Source organism: Oncorhynchus mykiss, chromosome 10, assembly GCF_013265735.2.
Source record: "Oncorhynchus mykiss isolate Arlee chromosome 10, USDA_OmykA_1.1, whole genome shotgun sequence".
NCBI lineage: Eukaryota > Metazoa > Chordata > Actinopteri > Salmoniformes > Salmonidae > Oncorhynchus > Oncorhynchus mykiss.
The window spans coordinates 64688373-64715685 of NC_048574.1; the positions used below are offsets into that span (position 1 = coordinate 64688373).

Here is a 27313-nt window from a genome sequence, read left to right on the forward strand (position 1 = left end):
GCCCCACAGAACGACACGAACAACAATCTCACCGTGTGTGTTTATACTCATCATGTCTCATTTGAGTAATTTGCGTGTTCGATTTGCGCAAGTCACAAAGACCGACGTGACTTTAAAACACTTCAGTCGTGGTGAATTCAAAGAGCCATAGGTATAAACAATATTTTAAAAAGCACAACCACAAGGTTATGTCCCCTCTCTTTTGTCTCAGGCTGCTTGGGATGTGTCACACAGGCTGATAAGAGATGAAGAAAGCAGCGAGACACAGAGGTATCATTTGCCTCCAAACAAAGTCATCAGGATGGCAGTGTGAGACCACTGCTTCTGGAGATTGGATAACACTCAACGCAACGGTGGAACGACAGGGAGTGCAGCCAATGTCGATTGGGACGGTCATTGCGGGGCTTGTTCCCAGCGATGAGTACAGTAGGTACGCCAGGGGGGTGGCTTGGGATGGGGCGGTGGTGGGGGAAGAAACAAAACAAAACTGTATCAAAGTCATTCCACTAGCTGGCGGCATTGGTAATGGAGAAAGCCGACAGGGTGACTGGTAGGAGAAACAAGGAAGCAAGGCAGAGCGGCCCGGGGATCCGCCGGTGAGATAAACATCTTGACATAGATGGCTTCATCTGACACATTCACAATGCCACACACCGCAAAGACCAACGAGGTTGAAAAAAGAGAGCGAAATCTGACACTAGAATATCGGAGAAGGCAAACGGTAATGGTGTCAACGAGAGGGCAAATGACACCAAGCGTTAAGCCATCCAATGGAGAGATGAGGGGAAGACGATCTACGCGATCCTTTGTGGAGTAAAAAGTCATTTGCATTAAATGACATAACCCATTAGGGGCTAATTCATTCTCTTGGATGCCATCTTGAGAAACAAGAGTGTCCTGCTGTCTGACAAAGTGCCTGTGTCCCAAATGGTCCTATGAGCTCTGGTCAAAAGTAGTGCACTACTGTACATAGGGAATAGGGTGCCATTTGGCACGGAGACAATGTCTACTGGCAACTTCACATTAGGGATAATGGTCGATGGATAGCTGCTACTTTTGCTCTGAAAATCATCCATTTCAGTAAACAGAAACTGATTGATATTTGAGGCAATAACAGTGACGCCATTAGTGATTCTCTCTCTCCGAATCGCACCACCACGCCAAACAATTTGTTTCTTCAGTTTTTTAATGGATCTCAGAACAAATGAGTGTTGTCGGTCGACGTCGAGCTTCCTCGTGAAAAGTGTTCACAACGACAACTCTCCCCATTATACTTTACGGCCAAACCCAAAACCCACGCTCTGATCGTTAACTAACAAGAAAGGATCAAAGGTAAAGCGCTGGTAAAAAGCCCATAAAACGGCCAAGTTTCCCAGGGTCTGGACCGAGAACAAAACTTCAGATGTAAATTCAAATTACCAGGACCAACCGACAACAATGCCCAAAAAAGGGCTTTTGAGAAAACATTGTTCTCAGTGGTCGTTAACCTATCGGAGAGGTTTTCCACTTCCAGAACTCCTAGCATGCTGTGTGCTCCGGGGGTGGACCCTAATGAAACAACCATTATGGAAATGAGAAATAGGCTGAGAGTGGGGAGAAACCAGAGAGAGAGAGCTTTCTTCTCTTCTGGGCTTAGAGAGCTTGTTAGTACAGCCCAACGAGAGAGCTGGAGACAATCCCAGACACCTGGCTACCCAAGGACCACCAGGGGAAAGGATCAACCATGGGTCCCAAATGGCACCCTATTCCCTATTTAGTGCACTACTTTTTACCAGAGCCCTATCCCTGGTCAAAAATAGTGCACTATATAGGGAATAGGGTACCATTTAGGATGCAACAATATGAAGGAGTGAAAGGGGCCCAGGCCTCCCACCACACCACCACACAGTAGAAAACAGCCCACTCTGGGAACCAAAGATGGGCTTAGCAGGCAAAGAGAGAGCACTTATCAACAATCTGGGACTCACAAACGAGAGCTCATGAGAGAGGGACAGACATAGGGAGGGACAGAGAGAGAGAGAGAGAGAGAGAGAGAGAGAGAGAGGGACAGAGAGAGGGACAGAGAGAGATGGGGGTAAGGAGGAGAGAACGGGAGAGAAAGAGAGGTGGGGAGGGGGAGATAAGAGTGCAATGGGGCCCCTGCATCTCTGAGTGTATTTCTCAGTTCACGAGTGGAGAGCTCAGTCACATCACAGAGAAAGCCAATGGAACCCCAGAGCCCAATATTCCCAAGCCAAAACACTAACCTCCCTCCCACACTCAGAGCAGAGAACAAAGAGGAGTTCCAAACAATGGCGGGTCATTCTAGAACCAAAACAGGCTGCAGAGCAGACAGGTCCCTCTACTGCCCCCAGGCTGGGCCACTCCAGAGAGTCCTTCTCATCCTCCACAGTGAAAGGCTCAGAGTGTCTCCGCTTCTCCGCTTCTCATATCGTCAAGGAGTTCCTTCCCTCCGCTCTTCAGAATTCACCGTTCCACAGGGGTGAAACAATGGTGGAATAGAGAGGGAACGGAAAGGGGAGGACCAAGAGTGGATTGGAGACTGGTTAATCATTGTCTCTCCAAGATGGAGGAATAGATTTCATCAGAGTACCAAACCAGGAAACAGCTGACAGTACACAACTCAGGCCTCTAGAAATGCAGGCCTTCAGGGCTGAGGTCCTCCTGTTCTTGATACACACGGGATACGGTTGAACGTGAAAAACTCAGTAGCGTTGCAGTTCTTGACACACAAACCGGTCAAACAGGTGACATCAATAAGGGATCATAGTGTTCACCTGGTCATGGAAGGAGCAGGTAGCCTGGTGGGTAGGAGCGTTGGGTCTGTAACCAAAAGGTTTCTGGATCGAAACCTTTTGTCAGCTCGAATCCAAGGTAAAAATCACTTGCTCTACCCCTGAGCAAGGCAGTTAACCCACTGTTCCCTGCACCTCTCTGATTCAGGGTTAAATGTGGAAGATGAATTTCAGTTGTACAGCTGACTAGGTATCTTTCCTTCAGTCCTTTAGCCTACAGCAATACCCATTTCTCCTAAATGCTCTTAATGCAGGATTCCTCCCATGGAGATCTCTCTCTCCAGCATTTATAGGTCCCCATCTATCTCTCTCTCTCTCATTTACAGTCCCCCATCTCTCTCTTCCCCAGTCTTTTAAAGTCTTTCATTTATCCCCCCCCCCCCCCACTATAAATAGTGCTGGTAATTAATCCCAGGGATTGAGACAGGAAGCCGCAGGAGTACCAGGCCGTTTATGGTCTTCTGGGGCGAGATGTGCCGCGGTGCAGCGTCGTTAAGGAACAGAACCCCGTCGTTTGTCACGTCAGTCTCCTACCCGGGCCCCCATTAAGCAAGGCTGGCATCACAGGGTTGCTGCTGCGCCGCCCCGCGCCAAGCCACCCTCCCACACAGTGCCAACGGGGGTTAGAGAGCTACAGACCGGGCAAGGGGAAGGGCAACTAGAGGGAGGAGAGGGGAAGAGGGGGCTGGCGGTCCTCACTTAATCCAGAACAGACAGAATATGACTAGACAGGGAGAGGAATATGTTCTGAATTCACATATTTGAAGAGGTATTGTGATTCGACTTCTGCAAAATCCCAATTTTCACGTGCAACAGACAAGTACCCATGTGACAATGGGCCAAAGTCCAATCAATAGTAGGGCTGGCTAAATAAGCCCACAAATAATCAGGGTGCCACTCCATTGGGGATATCCTTACCATAAAAGGACTATAGCAGAGGGGCGACAGTCATTCTATCCTAATGGCTGTGTGATTAGGGTGCTAACTCACTAAAGGTGATCTTGACATGAGGCCCATCTTCGACCCAGATGAAATATAGGCATACTTCTAGCTACCCATTTCGTTTGCACTACAAAGAGCATCCTAGTCATCAATTAGCGGGCCCGACGTTCGTTAACTGCGGCTGATTAACGGTATTATAATTACAAAACAATATTCCAATGAGATTTTTTTGCTATTAATTACTTTGCATCTCATTAGGAGGCTCTTTGAACTGTGTGTGTGTGTGTGTGTGTGTGTGTGTGTGTGTGTGTGTGTGTGTGTGTGTGTGTGTGTACTGTATGGCGTGCTACGTTTCTGTTTTCACAATTACAGTCCACGACACCAGTAATTTAAAAAAGCAGTTATTTTCAACAACGAGGTCTGATTAGTTCTGTAATTATAAACCGGGTAGCTTGGGTACTGGATGCTGGTTGGCTGAAACAGCATTTCAGCTGTATGGATATCAGACAATATATGATGCAAAAATACTTGTTTACTGTTCTATTTATGATGGTAACCAGTTTATAATAGCAATAAGGCACCTCCGGGGTTTGTGGTATATGACCAATATATCACAGCTAAGGGCTGTATTCAGGCACTCCGTGCATCATCTCGTGTCTAAGAACAGCCCTCAGCCGTGTTATATTGGCCATATACCACACCCTCTCGGACCGTATTGCTTAATTACTCTCCTCATAACAGGTCTTGTTTCTTCAACTCACTCATCACTAGGACTTTATTATTAGGGAAGAAGCTACAAATGTGATGTATTTCACTTCCCTTTATTTTCTATTGAAAGCAATTACACTAATATTGAAGGGATTAAGTTGCCTTTAGCCTTGGTCTTGGGTAGGCTATATTTTCATTCCCCTAATGGTTACAGTTAGGATTTGGGGAAGGTTAATCTGATTCTGGATCTGTTAGGGCTACTTTTACTTCAATTTCAACTTGTTCGACCAGCAGTGTAAGTAAACACCTTTCCCAGGACAAAGCAGGCACAAAGACCATTGTAAAGCACAGCCGCCACATCTCGTCTGGGTAAATATCTATAGGGAACGCAATCAACAAGATGAACAGTTTTTTTTAATCACCTTGTTGCAACACAGGTTGAATCTTTTGTGTCGTACCAAAGGGGCTCTCAGCCTTGAGTGGGCCGGCAGTTAGAATACTGGGTGTTCCACGGCTGGGCCACTCCACTCTCAACATTCCAGAATATCAATGTTCCTAGAAGTGCCGCTTTGGTCGGATCTACTTTCATTTCTCCAGACCACTTCAAATGACTTTTATTTTCCTCCAGATGGTGAGATGAAATTACATAAAAGCTGTCAGCAAGTCCTATTCTCAGCTTCATTCAAACCTCTACTCGCTTTCTCACACTCACATAGATATGCACGCACTTCTATTCGTTTCTCTATAGTGCTCTCTCACTTTCAATACACTTTATTTTTCTCACTCTACATATTCTACTCAGTCACTACTCCTTCCTTCAGCCATCCCTCTTTTCCTTCTCTTCTCTATCCCTCAGCCTGTCCCTCTCTTCCTTATCTTCTCTATCCCTCAGCCTGTCCCTCTCTTCCTTCTTTTCTCTATCCCTCAGCCTGTCCCTCTCTTCCTTCTCTTCTCTATCCCTCAGCCATCCCTCTCTTCCTTCTCTTCTCTATCCCTCAGCCTGTCCCTCTCTATCTCTCAGCCATCCCTCTCTTCCTTCTCTTCTCTATCCCTCAGCCTGTCCCTCTCTATCTCTCAGCCATCCCTCTCTTCCTTCTCTTCTCTATCCCTCAGCCTGTCCCTCTCTTCCTTCTCTTCTCTATCCCTCAGCCATCCCTCTTCCTTCTCTTCTCTATCCCTCAGCCATCCCTCTCTTCCTTCTCTTCTCTATCCCTCAGCCTGTCCCTCTATTCCTTCTCTTCTCTATCCCTCAGCCTGTCCCTCTCTTCCGTCTCTTCTCTATCCCTCAGCCTGTCCCTCTCTTCCTTCTCTTCTCTATCCCTCAGCCTGTCCTTCTCTTCCTTCTCTTCTCTATCCCTCAGCCTGTCCCCCTCTTCCTTCTCTTCTCTATCCCTCAGCCTGTCCCTCTCTTCCTTCTCTATCCCTCAGCCTGTCCTTCTCTTCCTTCTCTTCTCTATCCCTCAGCCTGTCCCTCTCTTCCTTCTCTTCTCTATCCCTCAGCCTGTCCCTCTCTTCCTTCTCTTCTCTATCCCTCAGCCTGTCCCTCTCTTCCTTCTCTATCCCTCAGCCTGTCCCCCTCTTCCTTCTCTTCTCTATCCCTCAGCCTGTCCCTCTCTCCTCACCACCCTCCCTTGACTGTCATTTTGCCTCGTTTGCTTCCCTTCTCAGCACAGCTGCTAGGCTCCCAGTAGAGACCGAGCCGCGGGGGTGTGTAACACTCTAAACCTTCCCCCTCCGCCGCTTGCTTCCTTCCACACTAAATGCAACAGCTACGTAGAGCCAGGCAACGCAGCACAGCCTTGACTTGGGTCGGCTCCAGAGGCAATTATGATAATAACGAGGGTTTTAAACGAGCAACAGTGTGCAATTAGAGCCTTTAATTACCTGCCTTAATCCAGGGAAGATTGGAGATTGCAGCTCTACAGTCAGAACTTTCTTGTTTTCATAAGATCGTAAGCTACAGTACGTGTGTGAGGGGGAACAAGTATAGTCGGAGTAGATTAGAGAGTTGGGCTCCAAGAATATGACTAGGATGTAACTGTCATGATGCAGAGAAGCCTATACGTCAGCAGTGGAAAGTGATGGCGCTTGTTGCCACTCTGAGTTACTGTTCAAGTGGGACTATTGGTGAAAAGAGACGAGATAGAGAGAACCTAAAGTCATCTAAAAGCCCTCTGAAAGAGCAACAGAATGTGGCAGGCCAACGCGGACGTTTCATAGAGAATATGTCATTCATAAACTCGCTGCAAACTACCAACGTAAAAACAAGTTCCCTTCACAACTCAGCAGGAGCAGCCCGATCCCTCTCTTTTTTAGGGAAAGTGGTGACTGGCGATGCTGCATGTTTCATGAGCTGTTTTCTGCGCCAGCTGAAGATGCAGAAGATGTGTAGCTGCTATTGAAACGCATTACAAAGTTTGAGAGTTTACAGTAACTCACGGCTCAGGCCCTGTGTGGGACCGCAGCGCATCTGTGTGTGTACCTGTGTCTGTGTGTGTGTGTGTGTGTGCGCGCGTGTGTCTGTGTGTGTGGCTGTGAAAGTAAAAGGAAGCTCCTCCTGTCAGATATGAAACAGAAGTTGTAGCCCTGGGTGGGCCGGTCCAATTAAAACGCATGCAGAGCGGTGGGGTGTGAGTTTCTCTCCTACCGAGCAAACACCAACTTTCAAACTTCAAACTCGCCTAAATAAAACAACAAACGTTGCAATGATGGCGGAATAACGAGGGAAAAATCAAACTTCAAAGTGTCACATTTTCCACTCTGTTTTTCCTACTCAACAGTGATAGATAGGGAGATACCATCTGGTCAGCTTGTCTGATGGTCTCCATCAACGCTGCATGATGGGAGATGGCACAGATTTAAGAGGGGGCTTTTTATCTTCCTCGTGACTACAGAGCTATACAACTAAAGGAGATGAGGGTCCCTCTACAGGGCTAAAAGGTCCCCCTCTCTCCCGACCGATCAGATCTGTGAAGCCCCAGTATCAGAGAAAAGGGATGATTGACGATAGGCCGATCCTTTTCCAAATCCAAATAATAATAGATAGATAATAATTCCAAATAAAGTTCAGCTCCTAAAGTTCTGCTGCAATGTCCTAAATGACACCCTATTCCCTACATAGTGCACTTCTTTTGACCAGGGCTTTGGTAGACAGTAGTGCACTATGCAGGGAGTAGGATGCCATTTGGTAAGTGGTCCTCATCATGAAAGCTTCCTCTGCTTTCTAACTTATTTTTCCAAAGAGATGGGTGGATTTAGCTGAGAGCTGCAGGAATGGAAGGATAGTTATGATAAACAATGTTCTCTGGATGTTTTTTCTTCGCTGTTCCCTTCAGTCAAGTGGCAAATAACACCCGCTCCTTCATTACCACACACACACACACACACACACACACACACACACACACACACACACACACACACACACACACACACACACACACTCACACTCCCTCTCCAGGTGTCATATTGAGATGTGCATCTATCTCAGAGGCGGACAGGACACCTGAGATGTATGAGCCTTTTGGAGCCTCGGCGCTCGCTGACACGCTAGGCAGGATAACAGGAATGTTCTTTTCTAAATACACAGGCAAGACAGCTAGTGACAAACCCAGCTATCAAAACAGCTCTTAACTGCAAACATGTTTGCGTGTGGAACTTGGCGAACGTTGAAGTAACGTGAGACAAAAACCCAATGAAATGTAAAGGCGGGTCTCAAGGACGCTGTTCTCACACAGGACCTGTTAGAGAGGAGGGCCGTCCACCCACTAGTTGCCCTCTTCCTGATTTGTTTAATAACGTTTGAGGTCAAGGGTCACAGCTAATTCTGAGAAGTGTCGTCATTTTACTAAACTCCTGGAAGGGGGATGGGTGGATGAGTGGATGGAGAGAGAGAAAGAGACAGAGAGACTGCCCCCCGAGTGTTTAAAAGAGGATATTTCAGGCTAAGGCATTTATTGGATGTCCTCAAATTAAATTAGGGTGAAAGCAGGACCATTACTCTACAGCATTATAGGATAAATACCCTTGAATAAATACCTGGGAGACCAGTGAATCCAACATGAAATCATAGACAGAGAGAAGATTAACACTCAATGAGTGGATACTCCGGATATGTCCCAAATGGCACCCTATTCCCTCCAAAGTGCACTACCAGTGCACTAAATAGGGAATAGGGTGCCATTTGGGATGCAGATTCTGTACTCTCTCCTACACTTTTCTACGGTATGATAGGCCTATACGACGCCCTTGGGCCTGCCTGCCTCCCACCTCTGTGAAGGAATGAAGGAAAGAAACTTTGGGAGTGTTTTGGGGAGGCGGTGGTGGGAGACAGCTATTACACTGTGATCTGATGATCTCAAGAGAAAGAAAGATGGTAGCGTAAAAATGGCGATTCTTCAAAGGAACTGAGTTTCAGAACCCAACATTGGGGCCTTAAACCACCTGGAGAATACTTATGACTAAAACAGAAAGCCTGGGGCAGAATCAATCATCCGTTTTCCTCATAAGGTAATCAATCATAAACAGTAGGGTTACGATGACGTAATGTGCAGAGTGATGTGTTTGTGGCCGCCTGCCTGCACTAGTGTCTGCCTCAAGGTGCCAAAGTTAGACTGCTGGCGCAACGTCGCGCCTCTGGGCTCTGCTCTGTGGGAGCTCTCCTTCGCTCGTTTGTCATGCACTGGTCGTTCCTCTCTTAACACAATTACGGCTGTTTGCTCTCCCACAACAGATGCTGATGAGGTGAGCGGGGAGAAGGGCTGGGATTCATCTAATGCCTACTACTGTGTGTGTGTGTGTGTGTGTGTGTGTGTGTGTGTGTGTGTGTGTGTGTGTGTGTGTGTGTGTGTGTGTGTGTGTGTGTGTGTGTGTGTGTGTGTGTGTGTGTGTGTGTGTGTGTGTGTGTGAGTGCGCACGTTCGCCCGGCGATAGGAGTAGAAATTGAATTTTGATAATGGAGCACATCCATTTGGAGAGGCTTGGCAGAGTAGGGACAGTGAGGGATCCGAAAAGGCAGCGAGGAGAAGAGAGGGAGGAGGAAAACACCCACTTGACCTCCCTGTGTGTGTAAGCAGAAAGTGAGATCCGGAGTGGTGGAGCCCGGCTGCTTACTGTAAACTCACTTCAGATGAGGGACACTCTGTCACCCAGAATGCAGATGACATAACAGCGTCCAGAGCCAAAGATGTAGGTGAATGATTATGTACCAATGGGTGGTCCATGGGATGTGCAGATGGCAAGTGAGCCTGTAAGTAGTAGTAAGTGTGTCCACTAAGTAAAATGGATTTGAGTAAGGCTACATGAGTAAAGTGTTTAATGCACATGGCTAATGTGTTTAAAGAGACTAATGTGTTTAGAAGTGGAGGACACTAAGCAGAGGAGAGATGAACGTATGTGGATGACATAAACAGAGGATTAGTCAACTATTTAGAAAGGAAAGAGAGTAGAAACTAAGCTAAATGGGTATGGATGAGAAGTGTGTGTGTGTGTGTGATGTGACAGCCACTCCCGTAATTGCCAACGCAGGGAGCTCAAGTGTTCTGTGGCTTTTTTTGCTTGAAATGTCAGTGCTTCCACATGGGACACAGGGTTGAAAAAAGACAAGCCAAAACAAACCGAAAAATGTGGATGTCAACACTATTTTAAAGCGCCGTGGGACTCTTTCACGGTACAAGAGACAACAACATACATCATCTGCACGGTGGGTTTGGTTGCTACCCAACGTTACGGTCTCCAATCAAAAGGTCATTGAGAGGGAAGGCAAACAAAGAGCAGGAAGTAGGTCATATAATATTGAGGGAAACTTCACGTGAAGGTCTGGGTTAGAACAAACTAACACCTGTATTTACAGAAGGGCTGTAATAACACTTAGTTCAAATGTACCTAGAGGCAGGGCCACTTAAATAAATAAAAACAATTCATTCTCTTCCACTTATTCAAAGTAGTAGTTTTATCAAAAATAATGAACCAGATCAATTTAAGTCACAGAAAAAATGTGACTGGCCTCAGGGGCAGTTCAAACCACAACAAGTACAGGAAATACCTTGGAAAAGCAAAATGCCATTATTATTATTTTTTACAATTTATACTGATTACTGCAGTGTTTAAATCAGGCTATATCTGAACATTTTACAGGAATAACTTTCCACTTTACAGACATCACTAAAATCTTGTCTTCCTCTCCCCTCTCCCTCACCATGGGTGGTAACATTTCATTTATGGGTAATTTAGAACTGTAGAAGGAAATGACAATAATCATACACTCTTCTGTGGAATTAGTGACAGGTTTGTACACTTAGGAAAAGTCAACAGGGGTTATTTACTTTCTCTTTTTCTCCAGAAATATCCAGGAGGGAGAGAGAGAGGAGAGAGAGAGAGAGGAGAGAGAGAGGAGATAGAGAGAGAGAGGAGAGAGAGAAGAGAGAGAGAAGAGAGAGAGAGAGGGAGAGAGAGAGAGATAGAGAGAGAGGGAGAGAGAGAGGGAGAGAGAGAGATAGAGAGAGGGAGAGAGAGAGAGAGAGAGAGAGGGAGAGAGAGAGAGAGAGAGAGAGAGAGAGAGAGAGAGAGAGAGAGAGGGAGAGAGGGAGAGAGGGAGAGAGGGAGAGAGGGAGAGAGGGAGAGAGGGAGAGAGGGAGAGAGGGAGAGAGAGAGGGAGAGAGGGAGAGAGAGAGGGAGAGAGGGAGAGAGGGAGAGAGAGAGGGAGAGAGGGAGAGAGGGAGAGAGGGAGAGAGGGAGAGAGGGAGAGAGGGAGAGAGAGAGAGAGAGAGAGAGAGAGAGAGAGAGAGAGAGGGGGGGAGAGAGAGAGGGAGAGAGAGAGAGGGGGAGAGAGAGAGGGAGAGAGAGGAGAGAGAGAGGGAGAGAGAGATGAGAGAGAGAGAGGGAGAGAGAGAGGAGAGAGAGAGAGAGGAGAGAGAGAGAGGAAAGAGGGAGAGAGAGAGGTGAGAGAGGGAGAGATAGCGAGAGAGAGAGAGCGAGAGAGAGAGAGAGGGAGAGATAGAGAGAGAGATAGAGAGAGGAGAGAGGGAGAGATAGAGAGATAGAGAGAGAGAGATAGAGGGAGAGAGAGAAATAGAGGAGAGATAGAGGAGAGAAAGAGGAGAGATAGAATGATATATAGAAGGGTAGATAGAGGATAGATAGAGGGATATATAGAGGGATAGATAGAGGATAGATAGAGGGATATATAGAGGAGAGATAGAGGGACAGAGATAGAGGGAGAGAGAGAGGAGAGCTAAAGGAGAGAGAGAAAGAGAGAGAGAGAGAGAGAGAGAGGGAGAGAGCGATGAGAGGGAGAGAGAGAGGAGAGAGAGGGAGAGATAGCGAGAGAGCGAGCGAGAGAGAGAGGGAGAGATAGAGAGAGAGATAGAGAGAGGAGAGAGAGGGAGAGATAGAGAGAGAGAGAGGGAGAGATAGAGGAGAGAAAGATGAGAGAAAGAGGAGAGATAGAATGATATATAGAAGGGTAGATAGAGGATAGATAGAGGGATAAATAGAGGATAGATAGAGGATAGATAGAGGGATATATAGAGGAGAGATAGAGAGAGATAGAGGGACAGAGGGAGAGAGATAGAGGAGCGATAGAGGGAGAGAGATAGAGGGAGAGCGATAGAGGAGAGCTAAAGGAGAGAGAGAAAGAGAGAGAGAGAGAGAGAGAGAGAGAGAGAGAGAGAGAGAGAGAAGAGAATGAAAGAAGGAAAGTACCAGCACCTGTAGCTTATGCATCTGCTATCGCCACGTCAACAATGAGACCTACTTTTGACCAGAGCCTTTAGGGCCAAAAGTAGTGCACTATGTAGGGGATAGGATGACATTTGGGACTCAGTCAATGAGGCCTGGGAAGAGAAGAGAAGAGGAATCCATGTGTGAGCCAAGAAGGTCTGGAGAGACTAGAGAGTGACGAGATGCTTGGACCCAGAGGAAGAGACACTTAATGATGAAATGGTGTTGAAAGTTCCCGATCCACACGAGTGAGAGGGACGGTGTGTGGGTGTGTTGAAAGCTACCGAGCCACAAGGCACTCCTCTGTGAGAGAGCAGAGAGCATCCCCATGTTTCCACCCCACTGAAGTCATACAGGCCAAGGCAGGCTACCAGCTCCAGCGACATTCAGAGAATGGGGCACAGCGACAAAACACACACACACACACACACACACACATACACACACACACACACACACACACACGTATCTATGGGCACACAGTCACAGCTATACGAAAAGCCATGAGGTAATACCCCTGTGATGTTGTATAAAAAACAACAACCTGTCTATGTAAAGATGATGAAACATGACCATTTTCTTGCCCAAATCCACGGACTAGACAGTTTTAGAAGAAAGTAGACCAGAAGATATTGACAGTTGACAGCCAATCCCCTACTGTACCCTTGTAGAGGAGACCAAAGTCAAACTGTCTCTGAGCAGCAGGCGACGGTGGACAGGTGGACACCACATCACTGAGGTACACACACACACACACACACACACACACACACACACACACACACACACACACACACACACACACACACACACACACACACACACACACACACACACACACGAGTCAGACACACACACCACTTGACCTAGCCTGCAGCACCACCTCCATGTCGCAGTCTTAATTGCATTGAAATACACTTTGTGGGAGAATGCAAATCTGTGGCATGCCAATAATAAAATAAAAAAACATTGTCCTTCACTTCCGTTCGCTCAGCCGGTAGCCATGATGAGCGGGAGCGACCATTAGCCACCGTGATGCAGTTTGTACTTCCTCTTCTCTCTCTCCGCCTGACGCCTGCCGGGGGGGGGGGGGTGGACAAATGGTATACGGTCATCACCCTCTCTTGGCATGATTTTGAGTAGGGAAAAGTGTGTGAGTGGAGCATACTTTGGAGCAGGTAATTGAGAGCATGCTGGGATAATGGCCGTACAGGAAGCTGCCATGACACCTCTACCAGGGGTAATTTGGGAAGACAAAAACTAGACTCTGGTAGGTAGGCAATACACACCACACACACACACACACACACACACACGATATGATGCAGCAGCTGCCATTACTGCTTTCACAGTGGCCTCAGCCAAAGTAGTGGGACGAGAGGGGAAGGTGGACAGGTAAGGCAGGAAGGGGGTATAGATGGAGAGAGAGAAATAGAAAGATGGCACAAGAGACAAAGGGAGCAAGAGAGATTGAGAGAGATAAATAAAGACATAGAGAGCTGTGTAGAGAGAGAACAGACTGTGGTGCCGGGCTCTGCTCAGAGATAGTACAGATTAATTAACAGGGTGGCACGAACGCAGCATGTCATGTGTGCAGCGGGCGGGCAGCCGGGTTGAGAGGTGGGCGAGACAGAGGGGCGAGACGTGTGACATTCAGCCTGGCCTCCTCACATGTCGGTCGGGAGCTCTACTTTCTCTCTCTCTTTCTCTCTCTCTCTGTCTCTCAACACCCTCTCCCTAGCTCTCTCTTTCTCTCTCTCATATCGCCTATCTCTCCATAACCTCCATTACGCCTTTCACACTCACTCAATCTGTTCACTGCTGCTCCGAGCCAATCAACTGATCCCTCCTCTGCTCCGAGCCAATCAACTGGAAGATACATGTGGCAATAAGAACAGCCAGGCACTCATTCTACAGGGAATGGCATTAAGTAAAGGCCACAGAATGGGAGATATCAAAATGAATAAGCCTAGGTCTATAATAATATCTTAAGACACACTGTAGAATATTCTAGAAGGACATCTCAAAGCAAATATAGGCCCAGGACTATTATAAGGTGTAAAACATAATCTACTGTAGGATATGTGTCTGTCAAATGTGTGAGATGTCCCACACTAGACAACCTCTGTAAAGCTGTGATCAGTCAAGGACACCCCCCAGCTTTATCAAGATGTTTGACATCTAGATTAAAACCACCGTGAGCACACAGAGAAAAATGTTCAGCAAAACCAACACAGTCAATTCCAAGGGATTTGGAACCATTGTTTGATCGCACTTTTTGTGGGAACGGAACTAGCAGTGGGCTGTAAAGCTAATTCCCATATGGTTATGCATAGACACCGTTTTCCATTTTAGGAATGTCACTTCTAAATGTATTTTAAAAGACAAAAAAAGCTGGTATGGTTGGTGTGTTTCTAATCAAACGTATGGGTCATATCCTTCCAATAATTCCCTCTCCCTTATCTGGTATCTAGCCTATATTCCCAAAGCTACCATCAAATCAATAGAAATCAGTGGATTGGTTTTTTTGTTGCAATTTTGGTGTTCAAATGGACATTGAGACAATATATACAAGTACCGAAACCCATACAGGTCTCCCAGTGGTATACTATAATAACACGTTTGAGGAAGGTGCGTTTTTCATATTTTCCATCTGAATTGGAGGGATAAGAAGGTAAGGTTCAGAAACATACACCTTCCCCAACAGTGTGTTATTATAGTATACCACTGGGAGACCTGTCCAACATTTCAAGTTTAACTGAAACACACATGTAGCCTAGCTGCCAGAGTTAGCCTAGCTGCCCGAGATAGCTTAGCTGCCAGAGTTAGCCTAGCTGCCAGAGTTAGCCTAGCTGCCCGAGATAGCTTAGCTGCCAGAGTTTTAGTTTTTCATTTCCCCCTCCACCTATTTCTCTCTTTCCTTACCACTCGTTCTCATTAAGACTATGGAAAACTTGAGGAGCGGATGGGTCGATGTTTTCATTTTTCAAGTGCTTGTAGCCATTAGAAGGCCCCAAATCATCCATCAGGCAAATTCTTTCTGGTTAGGGCCTGTCAATTTAACAAGTAGCGAGGCTCAATATGCAAGATGTATTACACTCCATTTCAATAACCTTCATTATTTATTTCAAGTGTCGTTCGTTTCGTTTTCTATTTCCCTTCTTATCCACACAGGCACACACATTCCACCGACAGCAGCAGAATCTCCTTGCCAAATTCAGTACTTGAGAAGCACACCACTCCGAGCCAGGTGACATTTGATTTGCCTATGATCAATCAGAAGCAAAGCCTCATTCCCAATTCCAAACCATTGGCCACAGACATAAAATGATACCTGGATGCCAATCCACCCCATCTAGACTTGAGGAAGGGTGCAATTCTATATCTTTGTGGTGCTGTAGAAAATTCTAAACGGATCAAATGTGTGGGATGTTGAATTCCAACGGAAGACGCCCATAAACTGAAGTCAAACACACATGAAAGCTCTCCAAAAACCGCTCCCATTGCCATTAACAAACCTGGGCCCACAGTTCTGGAGTTCTCTCAGTAATAATAACAATAATGAATTACTGCAGACTACAAATTGTAGACGACTGCAACAGAGATCAAAACAGTATGCATGCAGTAGGCCTATTTTTTTAAGGCAAAATCATTTAAATGTAGCCTAACCACACAAAGCTAATCTAACCACAATAGCAAAATAAATATTTTCAAACCATTTTCTCTGTAATTGCTGAAAACCAACCCAATCCAAGAACATGTATAAACAACTCATTCTCAACGAGAGCAAAGGGTCACATTCTTCTCTCTGTGTCCCAAATGGCACCCTAGTACCTATATAGTGCACTCCTGTGGGCCCGATAGTGAAAAGTAGTGCTCTACATAGGGAACAGGATACACCCTCTAATTACACCTGCCATGATCACTTTGGCTCAACTGGTATGGTCGGTCGTTATAACAACAACAGGGGAGGAGCACTTGAGGACACATGTAGGGTTTGAATTGTCAGGATACTTAGACGCCGATACAATATGTATTGCCATTCGATGTTCCAAACATATTGCTCACTATAATGTCTGCTGCAGAGAGACAAGAGAGACCATGAGAAAACAAGTTTTCATCAGTCAGGGAAATAAAAGTGTTGCAAACATGTTGGCTCACTGTTTATAAAGAAGATGGAGAACAAGCCATGAAGGAAAAATACTGGAGTTTTGGTGCCGGTACAGCCAAGTACCGCAAAAATAATATTGTGATAATGCCAATATATTATAATATATTATAGCCCAATATGTAATTGTATCGCACCCCCATCACTAGAAACATGTAGTCTGGATAGTGGATAGTGTGTGTGTGTGTTTGACTGTGTCTGTGTGCGTGTGTGCACGTGAGAAAGAGAGGGGGGAAATCCCCCCCCCCCCAATCTATTGTCGCTTTAATGAACATATCTGTCCCTGGCTGGCTGGCGGGCTCGGCTTTGGTCTGAAGAGGTTACAGCGTCTCAGTCTCAGTCTACTCTACTCATTCTGGTCACAAAGCTGGACTTTGTAGGAATGTTGATCTCTCTCCAAAAAGCGAGGGTGGGATAGCCTCAGCTCCGGCCCTGGCTCTCACTGAACTGAATGGCTGTATCAGACCCAGGCTCAGCCACAAAGAAAAGAGAAGAATGATAGCTTGATCGAAACAAGAGAAACAAGTCTGCTTCACCGTTCTGTGACCCCCCCAGACGCCCGCTACCTCTGACTGTAGGAAAACCATGGGGGAAACACGGTTCATGTTTGTGTTCATGACCAACCGTTTATTTACTGCAGCGTTCATAAAATATAGATTGGGACATGAGCAGAGATACGGGAGTGCAAGACGTGGAACGTGAAAAATGCCAGCACCAGAGCAGCGACACGCCGGTCAAAAAGATCTGCTCTGCTGAGTGAAAGAACAAGCCAGATACGTACGAGAAATAACGTTGGAGGAGGAAAACACAGCACAGAAGAAAACACACAGGTCAAACATATCTCTGCTGTGAAAGGGAAAAGGTCAGAGTTCAGAGAGATTAAAAGCAGGCATAAATAAGAGAAGCTACGCTTCAAAGCATCATGTCTCCACAAGACTACTGTAATATCAGCCGTGCTGAAAGGGAAATCGCCATTTTCAATGACTGAATGTCAGAGGAATTTCTCGGGCCTATTTTTAAATACGATATTATCGTCAATTCGTCTAGCCTACCTGAACACATTCAAATCAATAGCACCATATATCAAAGAACATGCCGGGTGTCTGGTGTCTGAAACTAAGACATTACATTCAAATTACAGAGAGAATAATCACTACATTACCTTCAAGCTGAGCTCTTGTCCAAAGCGTTTTTTAATCAGTCACTCACAGTTTTTTCATATACAGTATTGCCAAGACTGTAGGCTACTCATATTCAGTACAGTACTCCTGTAACTGTAGGCTACTCATATTAAGTACAGTACTCCTGTGACTGTAGGCTACTCATATTCAGTACAGTACTCCTGTAACTGTAGGCTACTCATATTAAGTACAGTACTCCCGTGACTGTAGGCTACTCATATTCAGTACAGTACTCCTGTAACTGTAGGCTACTCATATTCAGTACAGTACTCCTGTAACTGTAGGCTACTCATATTCAGTACAGTACTCCTGTAACTGTAGGCTACTCATATTCAGTACAGTACTCCTGTAACTGTAGGCTACTCATATTAAGTACAGTACTCCTGTGACTGTAGGCTACTCATATTCAGTACAGTACTCCTGTGACTGTAGGCTACTCATATTCAGTACAGTACTCCTGTGACTGTAGGCTACTCATATTCAGTACAGTACTCCTGTGACTGTAGGCTACTCATATTCAGTACAGTACTCCTGTGACTGTACACAAGTCGCTCAGCAGGGTTCCTCTGTGAGCGAGCAGCGCCCACATTTTAAACAGGTACGGCAGAATAGGGGCTTGAGCTGGTGTTGAGCTGACCTATCCTACGCGCCTGACGGAATATTGGGCAGGAGGAAGACCAGCAGCCAATCAGAAATGGTTACGGAGGAAGCATGGTAAGCGAATGGAGCAGGGCGGTGTGAGGAAAGCACACTTCGCATACTGTACTATGAGGAAACATCAGTCAGGAAAATACAGAAGTCAGTCATTAAGAGGTCAGTCATTAAGAGGTCAGTCATTAAGAGGTCAGTCATTAAGAGGTCTATAAACACATGTTCCATTTCAAACGTCATACTAGTTCTTTAGAACACAGACAAAGACAAAGAAACATCACCTCAAACATAACACATAAAAACAAAGAAAATTCTTGACATTTTTCAATTATTATTATTATTATTATTTATCTTACTGTACATCTCAGACACCTGGGAGAGATACACCACTAGACCTTTCAGTAAAGGATGTACATGTCGTACATCTTTAACCATTGGGATTTATATATGCAACAGCTGGGGAATGGTACATGTTCTGCTTGACGCTGGAGGGTCAATTAATAATGGTGGAACTCGCGCTATCTCACGGATGATACTCATGAACGCACACACAACCAGGAGACCCCTGAGGCAACAGAGCAGCGGAGGGACACAAACACACACAAACACACACACAGTGGAGCGACACACACATACACAGTGGAGCGACACACACACACAGAATGGAGCGACACACACATACACAGCGGAGTGACACACACACACAGAATGGAGCGACACACACACACACACAATGGAGCGACACACACACGCAGTGGAGCGACACACACAGAGTAGAGCGACACACACACGCAGTGGAGCGACACACACACGCAGTGGAGCGACACACACGCAGTGGAGCGACACACACAGAGTAGAGCGACACACACACACACAGTGGAGCGACACACACACACAGTGTGTACATTTCAATTATTTTGCTCAGCGTGTGCATGGATTAAATGAGCCTGGAGGTGAGGTGTGGCGTGTGGGGAGGAAGGTTCAGGACAAATGATCCAGGAGTTGGACTCTGGGCTGCCCCATCCTGCCCCACTACCCTCACTGGCGTTCAGACACACTCACAAACACACACACACCTCATTACATCCCCATCACAGCAAGTAACTGGCATAGACCGCTCACTGCCGAGGGTCAATGTCTCAACTCCAGTTGAGCGTTCCTCTAATGTGTGTCAATATGGCCATTGGCTGTAGGTACATGGATGGTCCACTGACATAATATGTCAATAAGTAGTGTCTTAAGAGCTGTATCGCATGTTGAATATTCTGTTACACGTTTTTCATCGATTCTGTTTGTACTGAAAACGTAATTTATGAAATCTTGTTTTTAAATATTTTTAAACAGGTAATAATAAGAACTGACAATAGCATTTTGCAACACTTTAATGGCACAAAAGTAAGCACCAAAGCAGGCATTCTGCAAGGGAGAACCAGGATGTTGTGTTCCAAACACCATCACATTCAGGGACAGAGCGAGCGGGATTGAGCATTGTCGAGCCAATGAAAAGAGTACATATTTTATTTTTTGTTGTCGCACCAAACACACTTTGACACCTCCAGATCTCTATTCATTGTTGGTTCACAGACCACATGTTCATTTCACATCAAACCATATGGTTCCATCTAACACAAGAGATTCGGCAAACTTCTGGAAGAAACGTTTGTTTGAACCATATTTTACACATAAAATTTGTTGTCAAACTATCTTTGTCCAACCAACCACATAACTGCACAGTGAAACAACCAGTTTACAGTGGGCCTACATGTACCAGAGCTCCAAAAAATGATCCTACATTTTGAGATATTGTGAAACAATGTGTTTACAGTGAGCCTACATGTACCAGAGCTCCAAAAAATGATCCTACATTTTGAGATATTGTGAAACAATGTGTTTACAGTGAGCCTACATGTACCAGAGATCCCAAAAAATGATCCTACATATTGAGATATTGTGAAACAACGTGTGTTTACAGTGAGCCTACATGTACCAGAGATCCCAAAAAATGATCCTACATATTTAGATATTGTGAAACAACGTGTGTTTACAGTGAGCCTACATGTACCAGAGATGGCAACAACAACAAAGAAATCCATCATCATTTTAGACGCTGACATAATGCCGTCAAAGCCTAGTGCCTGGAAAGGGAGGAGTCCATAAATATTTTAGTGAGGTTCATAGGGAAAGACAATTGGCTGATGTTAAGAAGAAAATAAATCTGGCGGTTGGAGATGGACAGGTGTGTGTGTGTGTGTGTGTGTGTTTGTATTTGTGTGTGTGTTTGTATTTGTGTGTGTGTGTGTGTGTGTGTGTGTGTGTGTGTGTGTGTGTGTGTGTGTGTTTGTATTTGTGTGTGTGTGTGTTTGTATTTGTGTGTGTGTGTGTGTGTGTTCGTATTTGTGTGTGTGTGTGTGTGTTCGTATTTGTGTGTGTGTGTGTGTGTGTGTGTGTTTGTATTTGTGTGTGTGTGTGTGTGTGTGTGTTCGTATTTGTGTGTGTGTGTGTGTGTGTTCGTATTTGTGTGTGTGTGTGTGTGTGTGTGTTTGTATTTGTGTGTGTGTTCGTATTTGTGTGTGTGTGTTTGTATTTGTGTGTGTGTTCGTATTTGTGTGTGTGTGTGTGTGTCTGTGTGTGTGTGTGTGTGTGTGTGTTCGTATTTGTGTGTGTGTCTGTGTGTGTGTGTGTGTGTGTTCGTATTTGTGTGTGTGTGCGTTAATCCCTTTGAAGTACTCCATACCTTCACCTTCTATAAAGAGAAGTGGAGAGAGAAAATAAAATAGAAAACATACAAAGGGTCTGGGTGCTTGTGTGTGTGTGTGTGTGTGTGTGTGTGTGTGTGTGTGTGTGTGTGTGTGTGTGTGTGTGTGTGTGTGTGTGTGTGTGTGTGTGCGTGTGTGTGTGCGTGTGTATGCTTGTGCATCATTACAGAGACACACAGAGGGGTTTCCATTCTAATAATACATTGACTCTCTGTAGTGCTGTTCATTGCATCAGCAGCCATCGCCATCGGACTGGCAACAGAGCAATACATAAATGTGTTTTAGCAGGTGTATTGAGGAGAGTGTGGGGGGGGGGGGGGGGGGGGGGTTCACTGGGACAGAATAACATCCCCACACACAGCTGCCTTTCATTAAGGTTCTCATGCTGCTATCATAACAAATCGCCTCCCTCGAAGAGTGGGAGGGAGGGAGGGAGGGAGGGTGTGGGGACGGTGGGCCGGGATGTGTCAGGGGGAGTTTTGTGTGTGTGTGCTTGTGTGTGTATTAAATAAATGGGGGGGCTTCACTAAATCACAAACATTCACCTTTCCCCTCTCCAATCTCTCCCTGTGATATGTTGTGATTGACAAAGTCCCAGACAGACAGAGGAGCTGTCCTCCCTTTCCCTTTCCTTGTCCCACCACGCCACCACTTCACAAGTGCACTCAACTCAGTGAGCTGGGAGCTGCTCGGGAGCTTGGCTGGGGCTGGTGTGCACTGTGCACTGCTTGCCCGTGGCGGAAGGGAGCCTCTCCTCTACCCCCATCTCCTCCTCCCTCCCTCTCTCCTCACCCCCGACCCTCCCCCGTTTCAGCATGGCTGGGCTGCAATGAGCCCTGCTCCAATGAAACACGCTATTCCAGGCAGAGTGTGGTGCTCGGTGCCGCCGCTCCTCTCCTCTGCTGCACTGCTCACGCACCACACTTAACAAGCTGCTGGTGAATCAGCCTTGTGCATGCCCTTGGTGGCTATTCCCTTACTCCCTTCTCTTCTATACATCTGGCGCTCTACCTTGGCCTCGCTTCCGTTTTCATGGTTGCTATACCATTCCCACAGTCTGTCTAAGGAGAGGAGGCATTCTCTTCTACAGGCCTCGACGTATCTCTCTTGCCCTATCGTTTGGCAAGCCTCTGAGGTGAAGTACTGGGTCTTCTGTTCAAACGGCATTGATCTGATAGTATTAATGAAGCTTATGCACATTTGACAGAATTAACACTTCAATATGTCACTGAAAAATGAATTAGAGGCTATATTTACACAGAATAAACCATCTGGTGCACACAGGGAAGTAACGGCGACTCCTGAATAAGAACACACACTGTTGATGCAATCAGAATGACAAGTGGCAACCGTCTTTCAACCGGTCACACCTGGGCATGGATTTAGAGTGAGGATCACGACGGCCAAACGGGACTTTTTTAACACCATTATAGTAACAAATGATGCCTTCTCTCCTTCCAAAGTACCCCGCACAACCGCCACCAAAGGCCCTGTCATGAAGTTTTTAAAAATCACTGGCTACGTATGAGTAACAAATGAAACCTCAGATCTCCAAAGTGATCCCATCAATCAACCGAGAGTTAATGTGAACTAATAAAATCTGTTTTTTTTGGACCTTGGAGATCGACATCCCCTAGTGCACCAAACTACATCAGAAATTGATTACGACTGCACTTCAAATTAATTCGACCCGCCCACCCCACTCCACCCCGCAACCACTCCACTCCACCCCACTCCACTCCACTCCGCCCCACCTCACCCCGCTCCACCCCACCTCACAGCTCTCCACCCCACCTCACCTCATCCCGCTCCACCCCACCTCACCTCACCCCTCTCCACCCCACCTCACAGCTCTCCACTCCACCTCACCGCTCTCCACCCCACCCCACCCCGCCACCCTCCACCCACCCAGGAACCATTTGTTTCGCAGCAATAGAAACATTCTTCTGAATTAGGCCTACCAGGGGGGGTTTCATAAAGAAAATACCTTCTGCAAAGAAGGTGTGTCAAATACATCATGATCCCATCCTCAAATCTAGACATAAATAACATACATTTATCTTTCATTTCTAACAAACTAACTTTTGCTTGTTACCTTCAAAATATTGGTCTTAAAGGTTATTGTTTAGGGCAGAATTTAAATACAGTAATTCCCTCACTAAAAGGCAATTAAATATCTTTCATTATGGTTCTTGATTACCTAGCGTAATCATACAGTTCCCCTTTGCAACAATTTCAGTTATATAACTGAAGGGTCACAGGATCAAATGACATCCAGCAGGCATCTAGAGGACGCATAGCAGTACTGTATGTGGATGCCAGTGCCATACGTTATGTGGGCTGGACGTAGACTACACTAAACCGATGCGTTTACACTGTACGACAACCCAGTTGTCTGCCCAACAACAGCCCTGTGCCTGCTCAGAAGACTGACAGGCTCCCTGTGCCTGCTCAGAAGACCGGCAGGCTCCCTGTGCCTGCTCAGAAGACCGGCTGGCTACAAACCAAAGCATTGGCACACAAAAATTAGGTTAGGTTATCAAAAAGAATATAAAACTTCCTCGCACAATGAAATTGAGCACCATTATTTGAAAAATAAAATAACAATACCATAAAAGATGTACAATACCTGAGTGAAAATGAGAGACAGCTTGAACAGAGCAGAACAAATATCTGGCCTCTTTCTCTCTCCGAGAAACACACAAGACTGAACTATAATAGTTTAACTGTGTATCAAATCTCTCTGTGCAGTGCCACATTATAGCCTGGTTCAACTCCATAGGCCCCGTCCCTGTTTAAACAAAAGCCTATTTAGGAGGATCCAGGAATCTTTCGTCGGCCTCTATCTTCAGTCTCATTTTTCAGCCGCAATTGCAGAACATGAAGATACCTCAGCTCTTTTTTACCTACACTGGCTGTCTGCACCATGTCCAGGCTGTTTATAGGGCACTGGTCTGAACCTACTGGAGTCAACCACCATAAATGGTTTATTTATTTATTTTTTTAATTTTAAAAAAGAGATAAGAGTGCAATCTAATTTTACAATGTAAAAAAAAACAACATTTGAATTAAAACAAATGTTGTATATACAATACTAGTGTGTGTGTGTGTGTCCCTATTTCTACTGACTAACGGTGGTGTGCTGATTCTGAGAACAAGATCCAATATAACCTTATGCACCTTGTCAATGAAATAATCTACAACTGTAAAGTGACAGTGTTGACCTTTAAGAAAAACTGAAAACAGTCCCTATGTACTGAAATAACTACAAAATGTTTGATAGCATTACACTTTTAAACTGGTGTTTCTGATGTTCAATAAAGTATCTATTGACTGTCTAATAAATCATTGTTACAGGCCTGCTGTTTCTTTAACCAATATAAACCCTTAAACAACGTTTCACCCCACATCTTAAAATAGCCTAACCTGGGGGTTACATTAAAATTTATGTGAATTACGGAACATTTTAATTATGCTGTAGGCTAAAGGGACTTCCAGGCTCAGTGCCTCCGGGGAAAAAAAGGGCAAAGAAGTGAGCCAAATCACAAACTACACACTCTGCACCATATCTATCTCAGGGACAACGACATGATTCATAGTCATTTTTAACATTCATTTGACCTGGATGCTTTTCCAATATTTTGGTATACGGGTAGCGTATTTTGTTATATCGCATTGTTGGCATCCCCATTGGATAAAGACTATGGTCTATATTCAATCCGTAACGCTGAAGAGCCGCTTTATAGCGCAATTGACAATTAAAGACAAAGTTCCAGCGGTCGCAGAGACTGCATTCACGGTAAACGCTGCATTTGTTAGCTCAATGTAAATTACTTTTATATTTATATCCGCAATCTGTAACGCTTCAGCGATACATATTGAATAGAGCCCCAAGACTACTTATACGGAGATAAATCTGTCAGGCTAAACCAACACACGTTATGGATAACCAACACCGTATGCCCAGAAATGATGACAAACTGAAAGCTTTACAGTGTACTGTTATGTGTTTTGAAAGGTCCCATATAAACCGTAATGATACCGTGTATTAATAACACAGCGGAGCAACATATAGTGTATTTGTCGACTTCGTAGAGAAGGAAGACAACGATGTATTATTTTTTCCATTTTATGCATTTGTCTGATAATCGACCTGTGCGCTTGTCGCACCTGATACAAACTAACACTGCCGGGAAAGTTAAAGGAGTAAATACATCTACATGAGCAACAACAATGGCACTCATAAATGGCAGCAAAGTCTCCCAAGTTTGCGAAATAGCAACAATGTCAGAGAGCTAAATATATATATATGTTTTAAATAACTGACATATAGTTGTGTGGATGGATTAAATACAACGTAAAATTACTGTAGGCCTTCAGCTGTACGCAATCAAAAGGCAATTTCTATATATTTTTTTGTGCTTATTTTAAGCACGTGCGCACATACCAGGTGAACTATTTTAATGTGTCCAACAATGCGTAATCGAATAAAATGCACATATGCCAGTTTATCCTGATCAAGGTAGTTCAGAAGTGTCACAATACACAACAGACATATACGCTACGAACGGTACCTCAAAATATTAAATGGGATTTTTCGATGGCAGCTTTCATGTCAGGCGCTTGTAAAAACACGAACGGCGGGTAATTTATCAACAACTCTCACAGGAAGCAAACACTAGCCAAACCAATACCCGGCTAATAAATGTGTTTATCATTTTGGACAATATAATTAAAATAATTAAATGACAACATGACAGTACAGTTTAGGGCCCTACCTGGTGTGGATTTGTCCGATTAGAATCCCATTGTTGTTCAGTATCGGTGTGTCAAAACTTCACCAAACGATGCTCCAACTTCTAGGGAATGCGTCGCTGTTTTCTGAATGGAATAGTCGGTGGTAAAACAAAGGTTCTGGCAAACACAACTCTCACTCCAGCTATTTCAAAACGATAGGATAGTCCCGTAGCTCAATGGAAATATAAAACATACCAATGTCGCCGACGGGGCGGTTGACAGATATTCACTGCCCGGGAACAACAGTGAAGAATGTCTGATCACTCAACAGAAGAGGACAGCGCAGTGCAAGAAGCAAAGGATTCGAGCATGACACCGTCCAGCAGTGACAACCACACATGTGTAACTACTGAGGACCCTACCAACCACGACACAAAACAGGGGGAGATCGAGTTACGATTGTTGTAGCCTATTTGCACCGAGAGAACCACTGCCTCCGTAAACGTCAGTCTCCTTGACGTGACGAAACGACCGAATGAAAGGCACTTTCTCACACTCTTCCAACCGCCAACGGTACAAGCAAGGTGGCTATTTTGTATTTTCATAAGAACGGAGAGGTCTCCGGGTCTACATAGATATTGTTGTCCTGCGCGCGATGGAGGGTCTCCCCCTTCTCGCAGTCAGTCGATGTAAAGACCCAGTGTTCCCCCTGCTGCGTCCAATCAGTATGTATATCTAGCACTATATGGGTAATAATTTAAGGGTCACCCATGAGTTGCGTCGCGGTGTGATAAATGACTCCGCGACGGATATCGAAGCAGATGAAGATGTCTGCGTTGGTACTGATTAGGCTGCACACTCAGATAATGGATTTAGGGCTTCGATTTGGAGAGGATGGTGTATAGGCGCAGGGTTATTTGTTTAGTACAGAGCAGCTTGCAGCCGACATCAGTTGTTATGACATCTTAATAAATACATCGTTATGTTGTTTTATTTGACGGTCACATATTTGTATAAGTAGGTTGCCATAATTAGGCCTGCTTAGAGATGGCATGGTAAAAATTATTTGGAATTCCGTCAAACAAACAGTACTGTACCATTTGCTGCCAGGTACAGTAATAACCAATTGTGTACTTTTTCTAGCAATATTACAAGATGAAACTGAGGACAAACAGAGCATTATATTTGAATATATATTGCAGCCAGCCACCCCACTAGAAAGTAAAAATAATGACTAGAATCAGACTGTTTTTCTATTCCTGCCAACATGCAGATGCAGCCCATGGTTGCACATGTTCTTCTGCTTTGCCTTTGACACCAATGTTAATAGTCAAATGTCATGAGGTCATGTTTGGCGTGTCTTTCAGTTGACTGAAACTGAAAAGATGCACATATTTTACAGCCTTTGACATACACTGAGTGTACAAAACATTAGGAACGGCTGCTCTTTCCATGACATAGGTGAATCCAGGTGAAATCTATGATCCCTTATTGATGTCACTTGTTAAATCCACTTCAGTCAGTGTAGATGAAGGGGAGGAGACGGGTTAAATAAGGATGTTTAAGCCTTGAGACGTGGATTGTGTGTATTCTGCCATTCAGAGGGTGAATGGGCAACACAAAAGATTTAAGTGCCTTTGAATGGGGTATGGTAGT

General features: G+C 45.2%; 1 protein-coding gene across 9 annotated transcripts in view; it reads right to left on the reverse strand.

Moving 5' to 3' along the window:
• LOC110533185 (teneurin-3) overlaps positions 1-26215 on the reverse strand; it is a 410089-nt gene extending 383874 nt beyond the window's left edge. For 3 of the 9 annotated variants that reach the window (XM_036933612.1, XM_036933610.1, XM_036933609.1), the window contains exon 1: positions 25699-26214. The gene's annotated coding sequence lies outside the window, so the exon portion shown is untranslated. Of the gene's footprint in view, positions 1-25698 lie in introns of all 9 variants that reach the window. The other 6 variants (XM_036933607.1, XM_036933605.1, XM_036933616.1 and 3 more) reach the window with 4 other exon arrangements.
• Between the last annotated feature and the right edge of the window lie 1098 nt (positions 26216-27313).